The 24,132-nt window shown below is 43.3% G+C and overlaps 2 long non-coding RNA genes across 8 annotated transcripts in view; one reads left to right on the top strand and one right to left on the bottom strand.

Annotated features, from left to right (window-relative positions):
• Positions 1-4,076, bottom strand: part of LOC128118288 (uncharacterized) — a 35,960-nt gene extending 31,884 nt beyond the window's left edge. For 2 of the 3 annotated variants that reach the window (XR_008221116.1, XR_008221117.1), the window contains exons 1-2: positions 3,766-4,076; positions 2,947-3,046 (exon numbers count right to left, since the gene is read on the bottom strand). This is a non-coding gene — a long non-coding RNA (uncharacterized LOC128118288). The remainder of the gene's footprint in view (positions 1-2,946; positions 3,047-3,765) is intronic. The other variant, XR_008221119.1, reaches the window with a different exon arrangement.
• The window catches only part of LOC128118287 (uncharacterized), a 450,954-nt gene that overhangs the window by 110,966 nt on the left and 315,856 nt on the right, over positions 1-24,132 (top strand). The window lies entirely within an intron of this gene.

Raw genomic sequence — 24,132 nt, 5'->3', positions numbered from 1 at the left:
AGTGCTGGGTCTGTGCTGATTAATAAAGATACCTGAAGGGAGAGGAGAAAAAGTCATTCAACTCTGGATATATTTGGTGCAAAGCATGTCCAGGTGGAGAAGAAAAGCCCTGGCTCAGCACATTCAAGGACGCGCCTCTCATAGAGAACTCTCGCCCAACTTCTGAAATATCGGTGCTCTACAACTTTTCTATTCCTTTTTAATCATTAGATGTCCTGTACTGAAGTCTCTAAGTATTAAGTGGAAATTTCTCATACACACACACACACACACACACACACACACACACACACACACACACACACACACACTATTCTACCCTGTTCTGGGTAACTCTCTGAAAAACATCCTCTTTACTTTCCAACAACTACTCCATGTACTGAAGTTGGGAATTATTCTCCTCTTGGGGCATTTTTTTTTTTTTTTGCTCTAAAGCCTCACAGCTTCCTGATACCAAGATTGGGCAGGCTTCAGTTCCTGCTAATCATCCCTCTGCCACAGTAGGCCTTTTACATCATCTCTTCTACCTAAAGGGGTGCATCTTGGATTAGGGTGGGCCTTTAATGTACTATGGCAGATGCTGTTATAGGAGATAAAAAAGGACTATGCTGAGAAAAACAGAGAAGGCGGCCTGAAGAAGATGCAGGCTGAGGTTGGAGGTGGACAGTTACAAGCAGAGGTCTGTTCACAGCCACTAGGACCCAGAGGAGGGAAAGACAGATTTCCTCGAAGACTTTGGAGGACCGTGCTTCTGACAGTGTCTTGAATTTGGACTTCAGCACTCCATAAGTGTTAGGAAATACATCCCTGTTGTACAGTGCAAGCTGGGGTGACTCGTACTGAGAGATGAACACAGCAACCAGGACTCACACAGGTTGAGGGGAGCCACACCTGGTAAATCCATTGACACGGGTTCTGCACTTAGAATGTTCCTGGGTTCTGAAGACTCAGACACAGAAAATTAGGGCCATGGGTTTGGAAAGGGAACAACTTAGAATTTTACTGAGTTACTAGTATATATCTGTAAACTAAGAAGTATTGAGTAGCGATGTTTTCTTTAAAGATTATTTATTACTTTAGGTGTTGTTATTTATGCATAGGGGTGTGTTATTTGTGTGCATGTGTGCCACCATTGTGTGCAGGTCATTGGAGATGAGAAGAGGGCATACTCTGGAGCTAGGGTTACAAGCAGTTGTGAGTCACCCTGAGTGCTTGATGAGAACTAAGAAGGATGTGCATTTGGCAATGCCTGGATGACCCCGGCCCTCGCAGCAGTGGCCCTCGCCCAAAGCAGGACTTCCTTCACAGTTTGTTACACAGGCTGCTTTCTTACCACACTTCTCATCCCTGTGCCTGGCAGACAGGAGGACATCTTCTTGGCCTCTGTGTCAACTCTACTTGTAGTCTAATCATACTATACTGCACCTTTCCATGTCTCACTCAGACACAAGGCCACATCACCCCCATCAGCCTTTAAAGGATGGTGACTTCTGGTAGTCTGATACTTTCTCAGCATACCACTTCTGTGTTGAGTAAGTGTCTTGAAATTATTGTCAAAATATCTATGTTTGTTTGATTTTTTCCCCTCCAGCCTTCTCATCTACATCTTGCTCATTTCCAAGTCCAGCCTTACTTTTCCTAGGCCAAATCTGAGTCGCCCTTGACAGCCCCATGCCTCCCACAGCTGGGATGATTTAGGTGTCCTACTCTACCTTGACCAGACCAACCAGGTTGAACACTGAGACTGCTGTGTCTCAGTGAGCCCTTCAGTCCCCAGTGAACCAAATGACTCGTGGGTCACCCTACTTAATTCCTGCAAAATACCCTTTCACGGTTTGAGTCTAATCGTATCTCCTGAGAGCTCGTGTGCTGGAAGGTTTGGTTTCTCATCAGTGGGCTCCTGAGTGGTGATGAGATCACCAAGGCCTCTAACTTTTCCATGAGTTAGCCAACTGATGAATTTACGAATTCCCAGCTGAAAGAATTATGAAGAAGTGGGACTACATCAATAACTTGGGTGTGCCTTTGGAGGGTGTTTCTTGCTTCTGGTCCCTTCCCACAGTTCTCTCTGGCCACCACAGGCTGTGTTGATATGATACTGTCCCTTTGTGTTGTTTTCTCTTCCTTAGACTTGAAAACCACCAGAAACAGGCAGCCATGGGCTAAGTCTTCTAACTCCATGAGCCCAAATAAACCCTTCCTTCCCAGAGTTATGTTTCTGAAGTGTTTTGTCAAAGCAACAAAAAGTGACTAACACAGAACCCTTCAGTTTGACTTTCAAAAATACTCCAGCTCCAAACATTTCTCATTGCTTCTGACATCTCCATCATCTAAGCAGCTGTCATAACACTTTCTTGGCAATGTCTCCTACTTCTCAAATTCCCCTTCCTCCTCCCTTTACATGCAATCACTTCTTAACCGTCCCAGCCAACCTTTTAGGGATGGTCTTGCGTACCCTGCGTTGGCCTTGAACTTGCTGTATAACTCAAGATGGCCTTGAACTTCTGATTCTTTGGTCTCTACCTCTACCTTTCAATGCTGGGATTACAGGCCTATACCGCCATACCCCGCATATACGCTTTTCTGGAGCTGAGTGCTCTGCCAACTGAGCCACATCCTCAGTCCTTCTTTACAGTGGTTATTAGTCATATTAATTAAATTCCATAATAGGTTTCATTGTGACATTTTCATTCATGTATATGATCTATTCTGATTGTGTTCACCTCCTTAACCTTTGTTATCCCTATCTGACTCCTGCTGGTCGACTTCTCTTACCAGTTAACACCACTTCTACCTTGATATCTTTTTTGTTTCCCACAAACTGCATTAGGCTTGCTTAAAGGAGGATGGACGAGAGGTAATGGATAGGTGCACGGGCGGCCGACCAGTGGCTATCACTTTCTGAATATTTATTTATGCTTTCCCCTGTAGATTAATGTTACTCACAGTCTTGGTCAAGAGGCTTCTTACAGTGGGCAGTGGCTGCTTCAGGGCGACGCCTAACTGGTCCAAATGCCAAGAATAGGTGGCTGCTGAGTGCACATCCCTAAAGAGGCATCCAAATCAATGGTTTTTATCAGACCATGTATGTTAGTTTCTGGAGTAGTATATATTTCCTTTATGTGTCTATCCTCCACTTCTCAACCTCACTGTTGCCAATAATAGTTTATAAAAACAGAGTGAGTGTTGTTGGTTAACAGCTGTATCTCCTGTCCTGAATACAGACCCAGGACATGGCTGTGAAACACATCTCCATTGGTCTCTGTGTGATACTGGCTCAAGTTTCCATCAGGTGAAGTTCGTTTCTGTGCAAGTCCTTCATCCCATGGCCTGTCGGTGTGGTGCAAGGCTATGCTCCCTGGGAGTCTGAGTACTCTAGTCCAAAGAGAATCCCCTCATTGGATTTCACAAGTCTCCTAAGAATAAGGAATGGGAAAGAATGTTCCCCTGAAGTTTTCTATTGTCGATTCCCTCTGAAGGGTCCCAAGAAAACACTGGCAGTCCTCCCAGAATTCCAGTCTGGAGTCAAGGTATAGTGGGAGTCTCTCTTGTCAGATCTAGAGCTACCTACCCACTAGAAGTTCCCTTTTGAATCGAGTTGTACCTGGGTTTGTCTCTCCCCTGTTGCAAATTTTTGTGACACAAATGCCTTAGTCATGTCTGAAGTCAGCACGGTATCCTGTGACAGTATTTTTTTTTTAAAAAGAAATGTCAATCAATCACATTCTGTAAGAAGAAATCCCAACAAAAGGTATCAGAACTTACCAGGCAATTGCTTATGGGAATTAAGTGGGCGTGCTCTGGGTCTGCTGTGTGCTGCAGCTGGCATGTTGAGCCTGGCCATTGTGGACAGGGAGAAGAACAGCGGTTGCCTGTGTTGGCCCATCAGAACTTAATTGCCCGTGTATCTTCTGCCTCTGGGCTTTGGCAAAGGGATGTTTGCAGCCCAATTAGCCTCCAGGTTCCTCAGATTTGGTTTTGTAGCGATTTAGCCCTGCAATCTACAGTAGGAATGACGCATAATTAGTGGAGCAGTGGTGAATCACTCCACAGAGGTGGGTCTCTGCCTCCTACCAAGGTGTCTAAGAATAGCTCTTGCAGACATGTTCTCAAGAATGAAACCAAATGCTTCGACTATAAAAACTCCTCCCGGGGACTAACAAGAAACCATGATGAGAATCAGGAAAAATAATTCCTCAGCATGCAAGCTCTGTACTGCAGACACTGGGAGAACCAGAGAGGCCATTTCCATGGTGTAATTGTGGGCATTTTATGATAAAAGAAGATGGTCGATTGCTGCTCATTATATAGGCAAAAATTATCCAAATTTGTACTTTTAACTTTGCAGAATAATCAAAGGAGTTTTGCATAACAGTGAGCGACTTCAGTATGGTCACACATGATGGAGAGGGGGTAGAGGTGGAATGGGCGGCCAGTTGTCAAGTGGTGACAGATTCCAAACCAACTTCTCTACCACTGGCAGCAAAACCCAGCCTGGGAGAGGCAGTGAAGCTCAAACACATGGGTGGGGGTGGGGAGATGGTCTCACATCAGCAGCCACCAGAAAGAGCAGAGAAAGGATTGCTCAGAGCACAGCTTGGTTCAAGAACATGATTCAGTGGTCATGCTAGAAGGGAACTAGGGACTTGGATGCCTTCATCTTCTCCATGTTGACAGCAGCAATGGGGGGGGGGGTGAAAGGAAGGGGTAGTTACACTTTAATTTACAGAGGAGGGCCATCCTGGTGACCATAGGCCATCCTGGTAACCACAGGCCATCCTGATAACCACAAGCACATGGGGTCCATTCCCTTCAGGGAGGGAGCCCTGAGAAGGACCCACAGGAGAATGAGAGCTGTGGGAAGTATCAGCTTTATGTGTACAGCCAGGATAGGATTCTATGTTGATCACATTTCAAGCCTGGAGGGCTGGGCAAAGTCAGCTGGACATTAGCTTCTTTTGATGATTTTGAATTGTGTAATTGTTCTCCTTTTAAGAACACATCTTAAAATTCATTCTTTGAGGATTCATTGCAATGTGGGCCTGTTCCCAACCACAGAGACTTACGAGGAGGGGTTGAGGTGATGTGCCCCTACCTTAGATTCTTCCATATAATTCATTCTCAGCTTGCCATTGTTCCTGCACAAATCCCAGTAATCAGATGAGGTCTTGGGGTATACCTATGGACTGATACCATAATAAGTGGGTTTTGGTTTTGCCCTATTAAACTTACATAGCAAACTGTTTCATTCATCTTTCTCATTGATGGGTATTTGCCATGTTCAGATGTTAAGTTTCTCTTCTTTGTCAGATATCCAGAATCAGCACACTGCTGTACTCAGCGTACTACCAACAATGTTCCAGGGAGTTCTTAGCTGAGAGGTTAACCTGGAGAACACACTGTTTTCAGGGGAGGGACTCAGCAATAGAAGACCCAGTCTGCAGTGAGCACCTGGGCTACAAGATCAGCGCAACTGACCTGGCTTAGTACAACCTGTGTGTTTTGTAAGAAATGGCAAGAAATTTGGGTCATGTTTTAAGGATGCAATGGGACGGCAATGAGACAAAACATACTAATTAGAGGCACTGAATTTTTTTCCATTTGTTTTTTCTTTCTTTAATTGTTAGTAGTGCATCTGGTTATGAAGCTGTCAATGCTTTATTTATCTTTGTGTAAAGTTACATCTACATTTTAAAAACAACTTCCCTAGAGATTCTGAACAAATTTCTAAAGATCAGCAGTAAAATTTGTAATTATCAGCACTGGACAGAAACTACTCAGCATAGAGGGATCACCAAGGTCTCAGGTGAGCAGGCTTGTCTCTGCTTTCTGCCTGGTAGCCCTTCCCATACTCATTCACCCACAAACATGCTTTCTCACACTCATTCACCCACAGACATGATTTCTCACATTTATTTACCCACAGACATGCTTTTTCAAACTCATTCACCCAAGACATGCTTTCTCACACTCATTCACCCACAGACATGCTTTCTCACACTCATTTGCCCACAGACATGCTTTCTCACACTCATTCTCCCAAGACATGCTTTCTCTTGGAGAGTTTAATAGATTTCAGCATTTCATATGCTCTAAACCAAGTGATTCCCATGCTTACACAAGTAAAATACAGATCAGCATTTGTGATAATAAGTTTGGGAGAGTTAATTCTGTTCTGTTGAAGTTTTATAATGTTAACCTGGATAAATGAGCTAAGGTTGCTTTTCCCTGACACTCTCCTGTCAATTCTCATGCAATAGGTACCTTGGCAATAATGCCATGCCTGTTGACATTATGTAAATGTTACAGTCATTGTGTTACTGTGGGTAAAGCATCATTCCAGGTTAGATTTTCTAAATCAGAGAATAATTTCTAGTAGTAGATTCTACATGCACTCAAACACACACACACACACACACATACACACACACACACACGCACACAACCCTCTACTCTTCCCAACACTCGTATCCATCCATCCATCCATACATGTATATTCAAAGGTACAGACTCACATGTGCCAACACACACACAGGTCCACACATATATGTACATATATATACCTCATATTCCTCTCCCCCTTCTCTCGAACACACATGCATGAATACATGTACACACACGCATACACACAGATGGAGGGGGAGAGAGAGAGGTGTGTGGGGGGAATCCCTGCCACTTGGAAGCATTGTCTCAAGGCACCATGCCCCTTGGAGTTTGGCCCTCAGAGAAGTTTGACTGCCCACTGCTGTGCTGAAGGACCCCCTGCCATTCCCAGTACAGCCTGCTCTACATCCTGGGAAAGCCTCCTGCCTGTACACAATATTCTGCCTATTCTGTCGTTGTTATCAAAGCTGTGGTCCAGCTGTGGATTGAAAGAGGCAGGAAGCAGCTGCTGGGCCAGATGGACAATCTCTTCTTGTGGGATTTACACATTTCAGGATAGAAAAACATCTGGACAGTGGTGATAAAGCAAGGCTCTCATTTCTCTCTTATCTGGGGGAAATTGTAACAAGCTCGCTAACCTGGGAGTCCAGTTCAATCTAGTTCCATCAGGGACATCTACCAGTGACTCAGAAAGGAACACTCAGCTTCATTACACTTCCCAAATTAAGACAGAGCCTGAAATCATCTTGACTCAGAACACAGAGGCCAGAGAGGATTTATTGCCATGCTCAGGTAACAGGTGAAATGCTTGGCTGGGAAAGGAACAACTCCTTTCCCTGGTGTGAGATCTGCCTTATGGTGTGAGTAGGCTCTGGACTTAGAAGCTGAAACTGAGTTCCTTCAGAGAGCTGCCTGTGCTCAGCCCTGCTGTTAGACATACCTTCTTCTGCACCTTGAGTGCTGGGCCTTTTATAGTGAACCTGTGATGGCTTCTCGAATTTGGGGAGCTCCAACCCCTCCTATTCCTGTTAATCAGGACAAACAGCATCCCATGGACATATCCTACAAAATTCAAAGCTTGCATGTACTCGAGGTCAAGTAGGAAAATAACATGGAGACCCAATTGACTTCAAAACCTTGGAGCTGGGAAGAACATGAAAACCATGGTATTCTGGCCTCCTGTCTAGTTTTCCCTGCTGTGTCCATGGATAGTGGTCATATCTGGATGTTCTTGATATTAGGGAGACAGTATTTTTTAAAAAATTTTTTTTTCACTGAAAACATTTTTCCCTCTATAACATATCCTGAGTATGGTTTCCCCTTCCTCTACTCTTCCCAGTTCTTCTCCAGCTCCTCTCCCACCCAGACCTAACTCCTTTCTGCCTCTCGTTAGAAAACAAACAAGCTTCTGAGAAATTATAATGATATGGCAGTATGAAACAAGGGACCTTCAAAGATGCCATTGAGTTTGTTTGGTTTGGTTTTTTTTGTTGTTGTTGGCCATCTACTACTGGGCATGCAGCCTCTTCTTAAGAGTAGTCTGTTTTCCCAGTGAGACTCCCTTGGAGAAAACTAAATTTTCATTTGCAAGTGGTTATCAATTAGAGATAGCTTCTGGGTTGGGGATGGGAGCCTGGGTCTGTGGCAGGGTCCTGTGCTGCTGTTCTCTTTGGGGGAGGGGGCCAAGTAGGCACAGAATCAATGACACAGACTCTGGGAGAATGTCAAAGCAACAAGCTCAGTTTATTCAGGAAGAGGCAAGCCTTATATAACCTCTACCTCACCCTGGGGGAAGGTCTGATGAATATGCATCTGCTGGTGTGACATGGCTGCCTCTCATTGGTCCAGATCATCTCCAGATCATGTCTCAGCTGCTGTTGCTAAGGCCCTTAGACAGGCCAGGTTGGTTCTCAGTAAATATCTTTTTTACTGGTTTCGGCCGGCTGGCTCTCAAGCCTGTTAGGGATGAGTCATCCCACACGGGTCTACTTCTCTTTTTAGCTCTAGCACCTTATCATGTACAGGTCCTGTGCATACTATCTCAGTCTCTGAGATAATATGTGCATCAATCCTTTGTTTAGAAGGTCTTGTTTCCTTGGTGTTCTCCATCCCTTTGTGGCTCTTATATCTTTTCTGCCTCCTCTAATGTGAGTTCCCTGAGCCCTGAGGGGAGGGATTTGATGGAGACAAATCTATCAAGGGCTGAGTGTTCTGAGGTCTTTAACTCTCTGCACATCTGGTTGTGGGTCCCAGTATTTGTTCCCATCTGCTACAGGAGGAAGCTCCTGTGATGATGACCAAGCAAGGCACTGATCTAAGAGTTTAGCAGAATGTCATTAGGAGTCATTTTCTTGCTATGTTCCTTTAGTAAAACATTAGTATTTGGTTTTCCCCTATGTTACCGGGCTATCTAGTCTCAGGTCCTTAACCACCCAAGGACCTAGACTCACAGACTGGGCCGTAAGTCAAATCAGATGTTGGTTGGTTACTCCCATGAGCTTTATGCCACCATGGCACCTGCATATCTTGCAGGTAGGACACCACTGCAGATCAGAGTGTTGGTAGCGGGGTTGATGTTTGGCAACATGCAGAGTACCTTCTGATACCAAGAACACTATCTGACATGTGCTCAGTTTCTCTGTGTTCACTGGGTTGTGTAGGTGTTGTCTTCAGCAGCAGAGGCCTTGCCATCAGTTTGTGGAGAGCAACCTACAGCCTGGGCAGCAGCCTGGGTTTTTAGGGGTTTCCAGAGCACCCTTTTGGCTAACAATTCAATAAGATGTAACTCATTCCTAATACTCAGGCTTCACTTGGTGATGAGAGATGTCCATTGGGGGCTCTGTCTCCCCCGTTATTTGGTGTTCATTTAGATCCCCTTCATCTTTGTGTGTGTATTAGGAAGCTTCTACTCTCTTAGGTTTCCACACTACCCCTCAAATCGCTCTTAGTTTTAGCTGTCTTTCTCAATATCCCCTCCCTATCTCATTCTTCCCTCCATGTCCTGTATTTGTTTTTAAAGCAATTAATTTAAATTTTAGAGTAAAATAGATAATATCCTTCTAAAGTTTTAAAATGAACGTTCTTGGTTAATTATTTCCTTTACTCATCCACATATTTATTTTGTTAGTGATTTGTGCCTAATAAATGCCACTAATAAGATATTTTTAGCACTATTTCTTATGAATAATACATATTCATTGAAAATTCTCTGAGAAATTATCACTAAAATAAGCAGCAGCATGTGTGTTTATCAGTGTGCAAATATGTAAATATGAGTGAGTGTGTATGAGTGTATGGGTATGTGTATGGATGAATGTATGTGAGGGAAGGTGTCAGTGTGCAAGTGTGAGAGTATGAGAATATGAATGTGTGTGAGTGTACAAGTATGTGAGTGAGTGTGAATGAGTGTGTGAGCAGAATGAATGTGTGAGTGTATGTGCTAGCATGAGTGTGAGTGAGTGTGTTGGTGTGTGTGTGTGTGTGTGTGTGTGAATATTGTATGAGTATGAATGTGTATGAATGTGTGTATGTACATATATGTGTGTGTATATATATTTGTATCTGTGTGTATGTGTGTGTGTGTGTGTATAGCATGTTTTTGGTGGATGCTTACAAGCATTTAAAACACACAGATACTCCATCCTCTTTCCGAGGCAGCTTACACAGAGAGGGCTGTCTGCAAGCAGTGGCACTACTCTGAGGCCCTTAGCGTATTTCCCACCCTTCACTTCACCTTGTCTCCCAGCTTCTCTGGACATCTTCGTGCTTTCCAAATACAGAGCATCAACATAACCAGTGTGGCAGAACTGAAGCCAGCCTCCTTCTGGTTCAGTGATTTGTCTACATAGAAGAGCAGGGGGTTGAACTGACTCAGGTGCACACAGTCAGGGACTCATTGCCAGGAGAGGCACAATGCTGAGGAAATTCAAGTACAGGAGTGAGAGGTGTACACAGAGAGCTGTCAGCTCCTGGTGCCCTCTGTGTGTTGTGACTTCAGGTGTGGTAACCTGGCAAACCTGTCATGGCGACCAAGTGTTCCCGGGCCTGGGGCAGCTGGATGAAGATGTACGGCTCTCAAAGGAGCTCCAGCATTGGATCTGCCTCCCCTACTGCCTCCCTTTTTCCTAGGACAGCCTGGTCTGGCAACATTCCAGAATTGGCCCCAGGATTCCTTATAGAATGGCAATGATAGCAATGTTTGACTGCAGAGCAGAGGGCACAGTGTAGCATCTAGAGAATTGACAGGCTCCAGGGTCAGAGACACAGGTCACAGGTCACTGTTATCAGACTAACACTGAACTGTCAGTAAATGCAAGGAACATAGGCTAATTATACAATTTTATACATTTTGCTGTTAAAATGTGCAACAATTTATACATAACATATGAAATGTTCTGTGTTATTTTCATACACTGAATTGAAGCTCACATAGTTCTTCAATGGATTTGTAAACAATCCCCTTAATATCAGATCATAGATGCAGCCCACTTGGGAAAGATTAGTCATGCAATTTGCAGCTCCTCTCCCATCCCAGGTCCAAAGCAAACCCAGTTTTGCTGAACTCCCAATACATAACTGCCCAAGGCAAACAATAGAATTTGCTTTCTACTGCCCAGGCTCAAGGCAACCAGAGTTAGGACCAACCTTACAGTCCTCCTCCTACCTCTCAATACCACCAACCTCAGAGGTGCCTCCCTTCTAAAGTCTAGAAATGTCAAGGATGTGTAGTGGGTACCTGCTCCACCCAGGACCCTGAGGTACCAGCCCCTAGGGTGTGGCCTCAGGGCTAGCTTAAGACCTCAGGAGCACATCTGCCTCAGTCTCTTCTCTCCCTCGTGGGCTTGAATGGTGCAGACTGACTCAGGTGGCTGGGGCAGCGTGGGGACATGTCATCAGCCTTCCGGGATGCTACCATGACTTTACTTTATCCTGTTTAGTGAGTTGTTCTCCCCAATATAATTTCTAAATAAATAGTTCCTTTATCAGTATCTGTGGATTATCTGCAGTAAGGATGTCCTTTGTTCTTTGGGTTGCTATTGGATCTCCTTTCTCAGCTCTGCCTGCTGTGGGTGGGCATGGCACTTGAGTGTAGTTCACCTGAAATATGCATTATAGCTACAAATGTATCTCTCTGTGGTGCTGGGTCAAATGTCCACACACAGATGAGGAAGGTGGAAGAGAAACATGAAGACACACGAGGAATGTCATTAGTCCCTCAGTAATATGTGGCTTTTATCAACTAGAAAAAAAATGCTTTTTACATTAAAATCATGTTCACCTAGTATTTTATTGCATTTATAATGTAAAGGTACAAACAAACCTACTTTTAGCTTCTGTTAATGATATTGATTTTTAAAAACTCTTGTCGAGTCATTTAAGAAAACTGAACAAATAAGATTAGCTTTTGGGTGTTGGAGAGATGTCTTAGCAGTTAAGAGCACTTGTTCTTGGAGAGGACCTGGGTTCAATTCCTAGCACCTCTGTGGTGATTCACAGCCATCTGTCTTTCCAGTCCGAAGGGATCCAGCACCCTCTTCTGACTTCTGTGGGTGCCAGAATGCTAGTGATGCACAGACATACATGTAAGTAAAATATTCATTCACATAAAAAATATTTTGAAAATTAACATTAGCTTTCCAGTTTGTTGATTTACACAGTGCAGATGTCCCCACTGTGGCCCCCATCAGGCTTCCTGCCTGCCTGTCCAAAGCAGAGTTACAATGCTCAAAGGTTTTGCAGAACTTTTTGTACTGCCACCACCCCCTCCCAGAACTTCAACTTAGATATAATTGTTCAGTAGAGTACAGCAACTGGGAGATGAATTTTGTACATGCATTTGCTGTCTTTGTATAAAATATAGTTAAGTAAAAGTTTATAGAATTTAATCATTAGGAAACCTCTGTTTAAAAGAAAAAAAAAAGAGCCTACAAAATTTCTGAAACTTTAACCAAAGCTCTTGAACTCTCCATAATGTTCCTTTCCTATTCCCTTAAGAAACAATTTTTCAGCCAGGCAGTGGTGGCTCACACCTTTAACCCAGCACTCAGGAGGCAGAGGCAGGTGGATCTCTGTGAGCTGGAGGCCAGCCTGGTCTCCAAAGTGAGTTCCAGGAAAGGCGCAAAGCTACACAGAGAAACCCTGTCAAAAAAAAAAAAAAAAAAAGAAACATTTTTTCTCCTTAAAATAATTTATTTATGTGTGTGGGGGTTGGTTTGGGAAGGATGTTAATGAAGCCTGCAGTTACAGGCATTTGTGTGCCCCCCATGTGGGAGACAGGGTGTGTATGGGGGAGAGGATGGGGAAAGATTGATCAGTAGGTTACAGTTAGGCTGGGTGGAGCTTAGAGGGGCTGATGTGCTGCCACAGCTGGAGACTTCAGAGAACAGTCATACTACACACCAGAACACAGCAGCGGAAGGGTTCTTTTGAGAGCATTGGCTGAAGCTCAAGGGGTGAGTTTTACCTGCTCTGAACTTGAACAGTACACATGTACGTTTGTACTGAAGAGCAGCATGCTACCCATTAGTATGTACAAATGGTGTTTTTGTGTATCTGCTAAAATAAAACAAGGATGGTGAGAGACACTTGTAAAAACATGAGGTTTAAGATAATCTCTGCAACAGTCATTTGTAATTGTCAACATTTACATTTATGTGAGCTTGGCCTCCCTACCTAGGGGGATTATTATGCATGCATATATGCCTGTTCTCATCCATAAACATGAGGGTGAAAGAAAGAAAGCCCGAATATCCTAGAAAGCAGAGCAAATGATGCAGATAGCATAGGAAGGTGAGCTGGAGTGGATGCTCTTGAGTCCCCAGGGCAGACTAAATGCATGACCAGCTTCAGACACCTGAGAGTGTTCTGCACCATGGCTACCAAAGACAGCAGAGCTGAGAAGCTAGTTGATTTCATTTCCTGTGGCACCTGGACTTGAAGAGTTAAATTCCCCTCAACATCACCAAAGGTATTCAAATCTACCTTGGTAGAAGACACCAAAACCCACAGATTCATTTTAATAAATATGAATGTAAAACGATTTCATTTTCTCTGTGATGCTTGCGGTTCCTCTTCCTTTGATGAGACACAGCAATTACATCTTATTTCTTTCAGCAGAATTTACATAAAAATCAGAACAAATGGAGAAAGAGAAGGAGAAGAAATTGCAAAGTAAACAGAATTAGTTCATCTCCGGGAATAAGGACATCAGCAGGTTTTCACTAAGTCTAGGGATCTAAGAACTCAAATGACTCTGAAGGGTCAGTTAAGCTCCACTTTTGGGCTTCAGCCAGACATGTAGCTCCAGGAACTGTAGACCAAGAAGCAAGTTCTGTGTAGACCTGCTAATAGGTTGATGATCAAACCTCACAATGTGATTCAAGCGAAACTAGAGGGAAGCGATGGAGAAGTAGAGGACAAAGACATTCCTGTGTCATTTTTTGAGGAAATAATGGAGGAGGGGTGTCAGGTGGGCTTAGAGTTGTCTAACTTGACTGTTTGGGGTGAGTTCTAGCTCACGTAGTTTGCTGGTTCTGAGGTAATTAGCAGGTGTAGATAGAGCTGCGTGTAAGAGCTTTGGGTAGTCATATTAAGGCTGATTTGATTGGCTTGTGCTTGAAAAGTACATCCCTAGGAAGAGGCATGATGAGGGTAACAGGAGGCTAAGGCATAGCATAAAGGTACATTATCCAGGTATCCAGGCAAGTATCTAGGCCACATAATGCAGATAGGATAGCTCTAAACCAATTCATTGGTAAAAGCTAGAAGACAGTTGAATACAACTAGTTGGAAATGTTTTTGATACAATACTGGAATCTCTTGACTGTCCAAAACTTTGCCTGTCAGTGAATGAGGTTGAGTTTGTAACATTGCTGAGAAAAGAAGAATTCACAGAGTGGCAGTTTATATAACACTTGGAGAGCCTTATGGTAAAAGTGCAGAACAGATTCCGTGTTTAAAATAGCAGCAGCAAGCAAACAGGAGTTGTGTGGAGGGGCGGAGGTTAATTCCATAAGCCAAAAAGCTAATGTTCTGAGTGGAAAGGGGGAGCATACATCTGCACTTACAGTTGCAAACAAGAAGGCATGCTGGGTAGGTAGCCTGGAGCCCACAGAATTAGAAAAAGCCTTCTGAGACTTTCCATTATTTATAGACCAGAGAAGAGTCTTGTCAGCAGAACAGCATGGACAGTTCTCCTTCTCCAAGCAGTGACACAGGAAAACCTTCCCATGGAGGGGAGATTAGAAACCCTTTGGGGGCTTCCCCTTTTATGCCAGGAGATATCTGATCCATATAGGAAAGTTTTAAAAGTGGCTACACGGAGCTCCAACATTGACCTGGTACTGGTCAGGCATCCAGAGCCAGAACCTGGCCACCGTCAATCGAGTCCCAAAGTCTCTGGAGAAAAGACTCTTTCTGAACAAGCCATGGTGGTAGTAGCTGGGTATGAGGGAAATACAGATTCTGCTTAAATACCGCAGTGGGGAAGGGTGCTAGAAGGACCAAGTGTGGATAAAAGATTTCCCGCATTCCTGTTTGAGTTGTGCAGCGTAAGACCCAACCCCACTTTAGGGAGTACAGTGGCTTTATTAGGAATTGGTCCCGGATGGTTTTTTTTCTGGCATCCCTCTAGTCTAGTGATTCTGCTGGGATCTGGAAATAAGAACAATTAACTTAGATGGAGCACACACAGTACCTTTAGCTGTCTGTTTTCCAAACTTAAATGGTTTCCTGTTGCTGTTTTAGGAATTCGCTCTATCTTTGCCCTGCTCCTCTGGCTTCTGTGGGGTTTGGCTCTCCACCCGCCATTGCCTTAATTTCCATTTCAGATTATCTATTTATATTCCATACAATCACCCTTGGAAATGAGAAATACTCATGGACTTAGGCTGCTCTCAACTTAGGCATGCCTCTTCTTCCACTTCTTCATTAAGTTGGGGAGATCTACTTTCCTCCAAGATGCCTCCAGCTTCATCTGTCTACCCCTAAGCCTTCCTAACAGTCAAGAGCAGGTTTCTTCAGTGTGGGTTGTTTAATTCTAATCTTCCAGCTACTTCATTATCAACTCCAGGGTATGAGGAAGATGGCTCTCTTGGGGAAGTTTCTGGAAAGAATTTTCTTGTACATCATTGAGCTTCAAGGCACTCTTACATGTGCTCTGCACTGATCCAGCCGACTTTTCCTTTCCTCGGGGCGTGGGGGCAAAAGGAAAAGAAATGGTCTGTCTTGGCTGCTGTGTGTCTCACAGCTGGCTTAGTGTGAGACCTGTACACATTAGGCTAGAGACTGTTACTGAAGCTCAAAGCTAGCATGGGAAACCTCTGCCCGCTACAAGGAAGAAATGTGATGAAGGAAACATCAGGCATTCTGTGGTTACCTCACCTACTTACCAGGAGCCAAAGAAATGGAAGAAGGGTTTGCTTTGGGGCAGAATGGCTCTGATGATTCAAACAGGCATGTTTGTATCCCCAGAGTCTCACCCAGTCACAGGAAAATCCTCTCTCCTTTGTGGTGGGAGAGAGCAGGGTTCTCCACCCCTCTGCACCTCCCCTGTGCCAGTGTGTTCTCTCCTCTCTTCCCCATTTCTTTCTCCTTCGATCCTCCACTGTGGCATAGAAAAATGAATTTGGACTTTAGATGTAGACACCCAAGGGTGACCAAACAGTGCTGACTCTGACATCACCTCCTGGCTTGCTTTTCTCTGCATTTCTTATCTTCAGACATTCCCCTTTACACATGCACCTCATTTGCTGTGCATCAGTGATGACAGAAACCAGAACTGTGTGTCTGTCCTCACAGTCATCATTTTACCCCCTCATCTCTGGTCTGGCCGGTGTCTCTCCAGGCATTTCTGCCACTTCAGTTACCAAAATCTGGTTTCCCATTCAGAGTCAACCCAGACTCCCTCTCTTTCTCTCTTTCCTGTATGCCCTCACAAGTCCCATATGATTTTATATTCCCAAGATTTCATGACCCTCTGTGTTTGAAGTTCATTATTTTCTATTATCTATGTGACTATTTTTATGCTAAATGATTCAATGAATCTCTTGCTGTGTTTTTGGACCTTTGGTCTCATTCGTCCAGGGTATCCCAGGAGTCTCCAGGAAAGGTGGTTTGTAGTATGAACATGATCCTGTTGGTCACATGGCTTAGAAGGCCTTTATCAGTTGTCTACATCAAATCAAAGCATGGCTAGACTTCATAAGAGAAAATAAGACCAAAATCTGTTATGCCAAAGTAGCCATCACTGGAGCTGCTGGACAGAGGTCCAGTCGGGAATCACTTTGGGATGCATAGACTTGCATCAGAAGTTGCAGGTTTATCTGTGGGACACATGCTTGCGGTTCTTCCTTCAGTAGGAAGTTGGTTTTGTCCTGGTCCCCTGGTGTACTCTCATCCATCTTGCTCCCCACTCCCCACCCCTACCCTGGGACATTTGGAGTGCTCTCTCAGATTCTGGCTGCAGGTACTTGTGCAGACTGTAGCTTTAGTAAAAAGTGAAGCTAGATTTCTAGCAGAAAGACACTGTCATTACCTGGAACCATGTGGGCAGCAGATTCAGAGAGCCAAGCAACAGGAGAGGATGGAACAGGCACCCTGACTATGAAGTTTCCCAGAATTGATGTGCTCCAAAGAGCAGGAATCTTGTAGCAAGTGCAGTATAATCATGGCTTGAACCCATGAATATTAAACACCCCACACACAGCTTGACTGTGTTGCTGTCTGCAACTTATTTTGCATGCATAATTAGAATAAGTGACAAATTCATGTCAGTCTATTCAGATAGAGTGCACACGGGCAAAATTAATTGTTTAGTTTAAAATATGAAGTGAAACTTGGGGAGTTTAACAGTAAAATGGCATTATGAATATTCCATCCATCAGTGTATATAAATCTGGGTATTAAAAGCAAAGTCAAATAATTTTTACCTAATAAAACATGACAGATTGTCATGATACTATTAATTATTGTTCTGTAGACCATTTTACTGTGTCTATGAATATTAAATGTTTTCTACTGCTCAAGAATTTTAGTCTTTCATGCTAACTATGGAAATGTCAATCTGCAGATTATTTCACTGTATTTAAATGGTTATTGATTTTTTTTGAGAAACCACACAATGCATCTAATGGGAATAAGTAGATAAAACTCCATTTAATTATTTTACCAGAGTGGAGGATGAGTGTAGGTGTGACAAGCCCTGAGTACTCACGATTGCTTTCAGAACCTTGACTATTTTTCTGTTTGCTTAAAGCAGAAGAAAATAGGAAAAACAAATGTATGCCGGGTATTTTTTAAATTATTAATCAAGCATGTGGCCTTGGTCAAACCAGTTAGTTCCTGTTCATTACATTTTTAAAAATCTGAAAATATTTGTTTTCCCTTCTCCATATATAAATATTAAAGGAGATAACTCCCAGAAGGCTATTCTGAACAAGGGCTCTCGTCTTGCTTCTTTGTGCAGTGAACCCCTCTGGGAGTGGTGGGCTGTGATGTGTGGATCTGCTAGTGTCTGATGTTGTCTGTTGGTCTGGATATCTGCCATCCATAACTGTTCTGAGCTGTCCTAGAGGTTCTGGGAAGAGAAGCACAGGCCCAACCTGTACATCACAGCCACACATGTGCTGATGAGGGAGCTCTGGCTGTACATGTAGGAAGAGTTATGTCCCAGAAGAACAAACACTTGGTTTATAGTCCTAATCCAAGGAGGTGGTTCAACACATCCTTTGTGTGACTTTTTAAGTAGCTGGAATTCAGAGGGCCACCACTCAGCAGATCTACTAAAGATAGACTCACATGGTTATTGGAAACCTTATGTTTCCAGGAGAATTCAGGTATGATGTATTTAAATATGGGTTCTTCCCCCATTTCAAAGCAGATCTCTGCTATGGGATTAATGTCCTTGAAATCAGTGGCTTCAAGAAGTCCTCACTTAGTAACTCTTCAGTGCCCTTCAGCTCTGTGCAGTAGTTAGTAAGCCGTGGCATTAACCTTCAGTTTTGTAGCATTCCTGGCTCACAGAGCCAGTTCTTTATGATAGCTCACACCCAGGAAACCTTCCTGAGGGTCATCTTTTCAAACAGTACATGAACCTAATGAAGGAGCTCCCAGGGGATTAATCTGAGCAAGGAAAGTACAGGCGTTACTGACCACAAGCCAGTGTATAAAATAAATACCTGGGAGTCTATGGGGAAGAAATGAAGACAAAACCAGTAAGCCAGTGGAGCAGAAGAAAAAGGCTCCGATTCAGAACACCAAATAAGCTAGAAAAAGCTGCCCTCCTGGATGAGAGCTGGACAAGAGAGACCCCAGGCAGGTGCCTGAAGGCAGAAGGGAGCCATGGGGATTTAAGGGGTAACATTGGGGACATATGCTGACCTACATGTGTGCTTCCACAGACTATGTTTTGGCCTCTGTCTGCCTATCCTTGTCTGTACTGTTGACTCTTGCTGACCAATAGCAGATGCCTGACAGCTACCAAGAGTCTCTCTGTGGAGCTCCACGAATAACACCTGTGAACAAGCAACCTCTTCTAGAAACTTCTGACCACTGTGCTTTCCTAGTTGAGAGTGCCTGTCTTTCTAGAGGTGTTGGGGGCATCTTTCCCTGAACCCTAAGCTGATGATTTGAATTGTGTACCTGGGAAGGGGTCTGACCAGGACTTCATTCCTCCCATATGCCGCAACCTCTACTTTGAGGACCCTGTGCATGCTCTCCATTGTTGTCCACCAATTCCTTTTCTCTCCGGGTCTTTGAGAGACCTAAGTACTTTCTACCTCCAGTGTGGCCACCCCAGTGAATAGTCATAAGGCTCTTTGGGAGAGGCTTCATCTTTTATTTCAGTTTGATTCATAAGTAGCCTAGTATTAAATGTTTTGGATATTGATAGACAAATCACCATTTTTTCTTCTATTCTCTTGACTCTTGAGACCCTTCACTCTTTCTTAAAAGCTTTAGCACCAGACATCAAATCACTGAACATTCCTGCCAGGATTCCCCAAGGATTTAGTGACTTTGAGGGTAGGATGGACACAATTGCTACTTTCAAGATCAGACAATAGTAGGCCTGTTGAGGGATGGCCATAGACCCTACCTTTGAATAATACAATGTATTACTCCTTTTATTTAGGCCTTTGAACTCTTGGTAAAATTCTAAACTCTTCTACACTACAGACTTGACAGTCTTTTGCTGAAGCTAATCTTTGTCTATCACAGACAGACAGGCTTCTTTAGAATGACATTGGTGAACTGTAGGTGTTAAATGTACACATCAACTGTTGAATGCAGTTGGAGAGATTTAGCCAGGAGATGATTTAATTGCGTCACATATTTTCTATGTGTGTTGTAACTGTGAACTAAAATATTTTATTAAATTTATTTTTCTTTGTGGTGTATGTGTGTGTGTGTATGTGTGTGTGTGTGTGTGTGTGTGTGTGTGTGTGTCTACATGTGTGCCATGGTGTGTTAGTGGATGTCAGAAGACAACTTAGAGGGGTCAGGTCTCTCCTTCTACCGTGTGGGTCCCAGAAGTTGAATTCATGTTGTCAGGCTTCACCATAGCAGCCTTCATCTTTTGGGCCATCTCACAGGCCTCAGTCTGTGAATCTTCTGTGCTATTCTCAGTCAGTGTAACTCATTCTTTTTTGATGTCTTCTAATTTTTATTTTATATGTTTATTTCTCTCTGACTTTTATGACTAGTAGTTTTGCTTCCATGTCATCGGCTTACATTGCTATTTATTTCTCCATTGAATTGTCAGATATTTTATTATATTTTCTCCCAGATCCCTCCATGACCAGCTATTCTGAGTATTCAATATTTTTAGCATTTTCTCTTCTTTTCATATTTTCAACCTATCTTTCAATTGTTTTTTTTTTTGTATCTCAAATCTAATAAAATTTTAGGATACTATTTCCATCTTGATAATACAACTGCCTTTTTAAATGATTGCCCAATTTTCTGTTTGTGGTTTTAAACAAGTTTATAATTCTTAAAACTTTACCTAGAAGAATTAGCCCATGTTGACTTGCTGCAGAGATAGTATACATGGACAGATTTCTGTCCCTTGTCTGTGTGTAACTGTGAAGGTTGATATCTGTGAGTAACTGTGGTGGTTGATCCCTGTGGTAACTGTGATGGTTGATCTCTGTGGATAACTGTGATGGTTGATCCCTGTGGGTAACTGTGATGGATGATCCCTGTGGGTAACTGTGATGGATGATTCCTGTGGTAACTGTGATGGTTGATCCCTGTGGTAACTGTGATGGTTGATCCCTGTGGTAACTGTGATGGTTGATCCCTGTGGGTAACTGTGATGATTGATCCCTGTTGGTAACTGTGATGGATGATACCTGTGGATAACTGTGATGGATGATTCCTGTGGTAACTGTGATGGTTGATCCCTGTGGGTAATTGTGGTGGTTGATCCATGTAGTAACTGTGATGGATGATCCCTGTGGGTAACTGTTATGGATGAACCCTGTGGGTAACTGTTATGGATGAACCCTGTGGGTAACTGTGATGGTTGATTCTATCATCAACTTGTTGAGAGATCTAGAATCAACTGGAGATGGGCCCATAAGCATTCTAGAGGGTTATCTTGATGAAATTAATTGAGGTGGGAGTGTCTATCCCCTGTGGGTGGTTCCTTTCCAAGGGCCAGGGTCCTAGACTGTAAAAAGAAGAAAGCAAGCTGAGCACACTCACATTCATCCCTCTCTGCTCCCTGTGGGTATAGACTAGATGTCTCATGACCTTGCTTCCTTGACTCCTCAGGTGTGATTGACTGTATCATTAAACTATAAGCCAAAATAAATAGACCCTTTCTTCTGTTGATGTATATTATAACAAAAGGAAAAGAAACTAAGACAGTGTCTAAACCCACACTATTTTGAAAATTTTAAAAATATTAACTTTAAAATTTTGCATTTTGCTGTCTTATATATTAAGACTTCTTTTCTTCATTTTCTTCTTTAAGAAGCTTACCAAGTCTCATGGCTCTACCCTCTATCTAAAATAGATTTGATGGGATATTGTATAGGTAGCTCATCTCTAAAACAAGATGTTTTTTAAAATAATTTCCCCCTTGTGTCTGTGGTCTGCCTCCTCTCTCCTGCACACTCTTCCTGGGTCATGTTCAACTATTCTTATTTCAAGTCCACTATATTTGAGGGTTTTTAAGTTTTACCATGATAATTGATTGACCATTGGCTGGTATTTGGGGCCATGAGAACCACAGACATCTCAGCAAGACTCTAGAAGCAAACACATGTTTGGGGGAGGCAATGGATTACATAAAGTTATAGAGTTGCTGCCTTAAAGAAAAAAGGTTGACTATTTTCTCAAGCCTTGTCATAAAGTCCAGTGGTCACCTTTCAACCTTCATCATATCTGTCTGTTTGCCATCTCTTACCCTGAAACTGTTGTTTGCTTTTGATTGGCATCCAGACGACAAACATTACTATTTTTCAAGAAATCCTGCAATCAGCTCCTTCTTCACCCATAATGAAACGTTTGTGTTATTCTGATTCTGTAAAAGCTGAGACCCTCATACACCCAATGCTTAGCGGCTATTGATAATTCACCCATAATGCCTCCTTTGATGATCTCCAATGGCACGCTCGAAGTTACGTTCACATAGTATGTCTTTTTATCTCTAGTTCACAACTCTTCCTCAGTCTTCATATTTACATATCTTGCTGTTCCCTCTACAGTACATCTTCACATTACACACATAGGAAACATCATGACCTTACCGCCCTCTACCCTAAACCTGCATTTCCCATAGTCTTCCATGTTTCAGTTGGCAATACAACTGATGCCCATTGGTAGCTCAAATAGCCACACATCACTGTTAATTCCTCACTCTGGGTGTTTCATGCCCAGCTGTCAAGTCCCATTTGCTCCACCTTCACAGAGATCACAAACCAGACCATGCCTCACCTTCTTCATCACCACCACTCAGTCTGCTCCAGGATCATTGTAGTGGGTCTCTTCTGCCCTCTCTCCTCTTTGGAATCTGAAGTACATGGTAGGCAAAGGGAATCTCTTTTCTGATCACAAAGGTCCATTGGCTTCTAATAAGAAAGGAACATACAGAAGCCCCTGTGTGATGGGATGGGATTGAAATGGACCTCTTCTGCATCTGGCTCTTGCAGCTTCTTCACATTTCCTTGCACACATCAGAGCATTTCACATTGCAGGTTATTGGTGAAATTATTAAGGCCACTCCACGTAGTTAAAAGAGGGGATTATTAGTGGTGTAACTTACAAATGAAGGGGTAGGTAGGTTGCAGGGTCCGGGGAAGACGTAGTGCAGTCCGGCGGTGTTCTCTGGAGAACTCTGCTGGGTCTACCTCTAGCGTGCAGGGTCCAGGAACCAAGAGAACTGCGGCACATCTGGATCTCGGGTCTTCAGGGCCCTCTCTTGGCCCCGCCTTGTGACAGTTACCGAAGCCTCAATGGGGGTTGGAACTTCCAGATCAAAGCTGGAATGGCTACCCACTACAGCAGGTGTCAGTCCTCTATGAGTTTTGCCCCTGCTCTTCTGAGATCTTGGCCTGACTTACTTTGTTGATTCTTTCTTGACCAAGAGTTCATATTCTTCACCACTACCCCTTCCTTTTAGTCAGTATGTCCTTTCTTCTGATTCCTCTTTTGTTTTGACCACTTAGCACCATGTAGGGACTATGTGTTTTATATGACTTGATGTTTCATTGTCCATCTGTATCACAAGCATGTAAGCTGTTGAAGGGAGGGATGTTTTGTCTCCTCTATTACCTATTTTATTTCAGTTCCTAGATGAAAACACAACACATGGATAATAACATACAAATAGTTAATTTGCTAAAATCAGTGTTGAACATATCACTGCTTCCGACAGTAACACTAATAACACTTCTCAAGCACTAGGGAAGAGTGTAGGTCTTCAGAGACATTACCATTATGGGTTTCCTCCAGTAAGAACATAGCTGAAGACCAAACTTAACTTTGATGCTTTGAAAGCTCCACATTATTCTTTCCTGTAGAGGCTGAGATAGCATCTCCAATCTGCCAGGCACTCAGTAAATTCTGGTTGAGGGTAGAGCCTAGGCATACCCTTTCAGTCATTTTTTCATGATGTTCAATCTTGCTGCACAGTCTGTTCAGGTCACACATGTTTCACATGCATCTGTCCTCCTTGAGAAGAAGGTGCTATTTTAATTTCTTCCTGTGTCCCCCTGAAAGTTACACATGTTCTTTTTAAGCAAGAACAAAATATGCTCGTGTTTTTGTCCTGATTCACTTTTTGAGCTCAGCACTAAGAGGTCAGCCATTTTCAGTGTATTGACCTTGGTCTGGCAGTTGGAAGCTTACTATGCATTTCTGAGTTTCTCCAGATTATTCGTCACTCTACATCTCCCTCCTTGTGATGCATTGGACTACTTTATCACAAATGTGTCCCCAAGAGAAGCCATTCTCTCTTGCTCAGTGTCATATCTGTAACCTTCCTAGGTTTCTGAGAATAGATTTCACATAGATATGGAGATCCAGGGAGCCAAGGAGCCCAAGTCCTTGATCCATAGATCAGGGCTGCCACGGTGCATATACCTGAGGGGTTTTATCTGCGTCAAGATAAGCACAAGAAGGAGACTTGATCCTTTCAACAGATACAGCATGTTAGAACAGGCATTCTTGGTCAGCATCTCTAGGGAAGCTTAACCATTGTCAGCACAAAGGATGCCTCGTTTCAACATCCAGGGCAGATCA

This window comes from Peromyscus californicus, unplaced genomic scaffold (assembly GCF_007827085.1).
Source record: "Peromyscus californicus insignis strain IS unplaced genomic scaffold, ASM782708v3 Scaffold_22__1_contigs__length_63687245, whole genome shotgun sequence".
Classification (NCBI taxonomy): Eukaryota; Metazoa; Chordata; class Mammalia; order Rodentia; family Cricetidae; genus Peromyscus; species Peromyscus californicus.
Note: the sequence above shows the minus strand (reverse complement) of the source record. Positions and strands in the feature narration are given on the sequence as shown.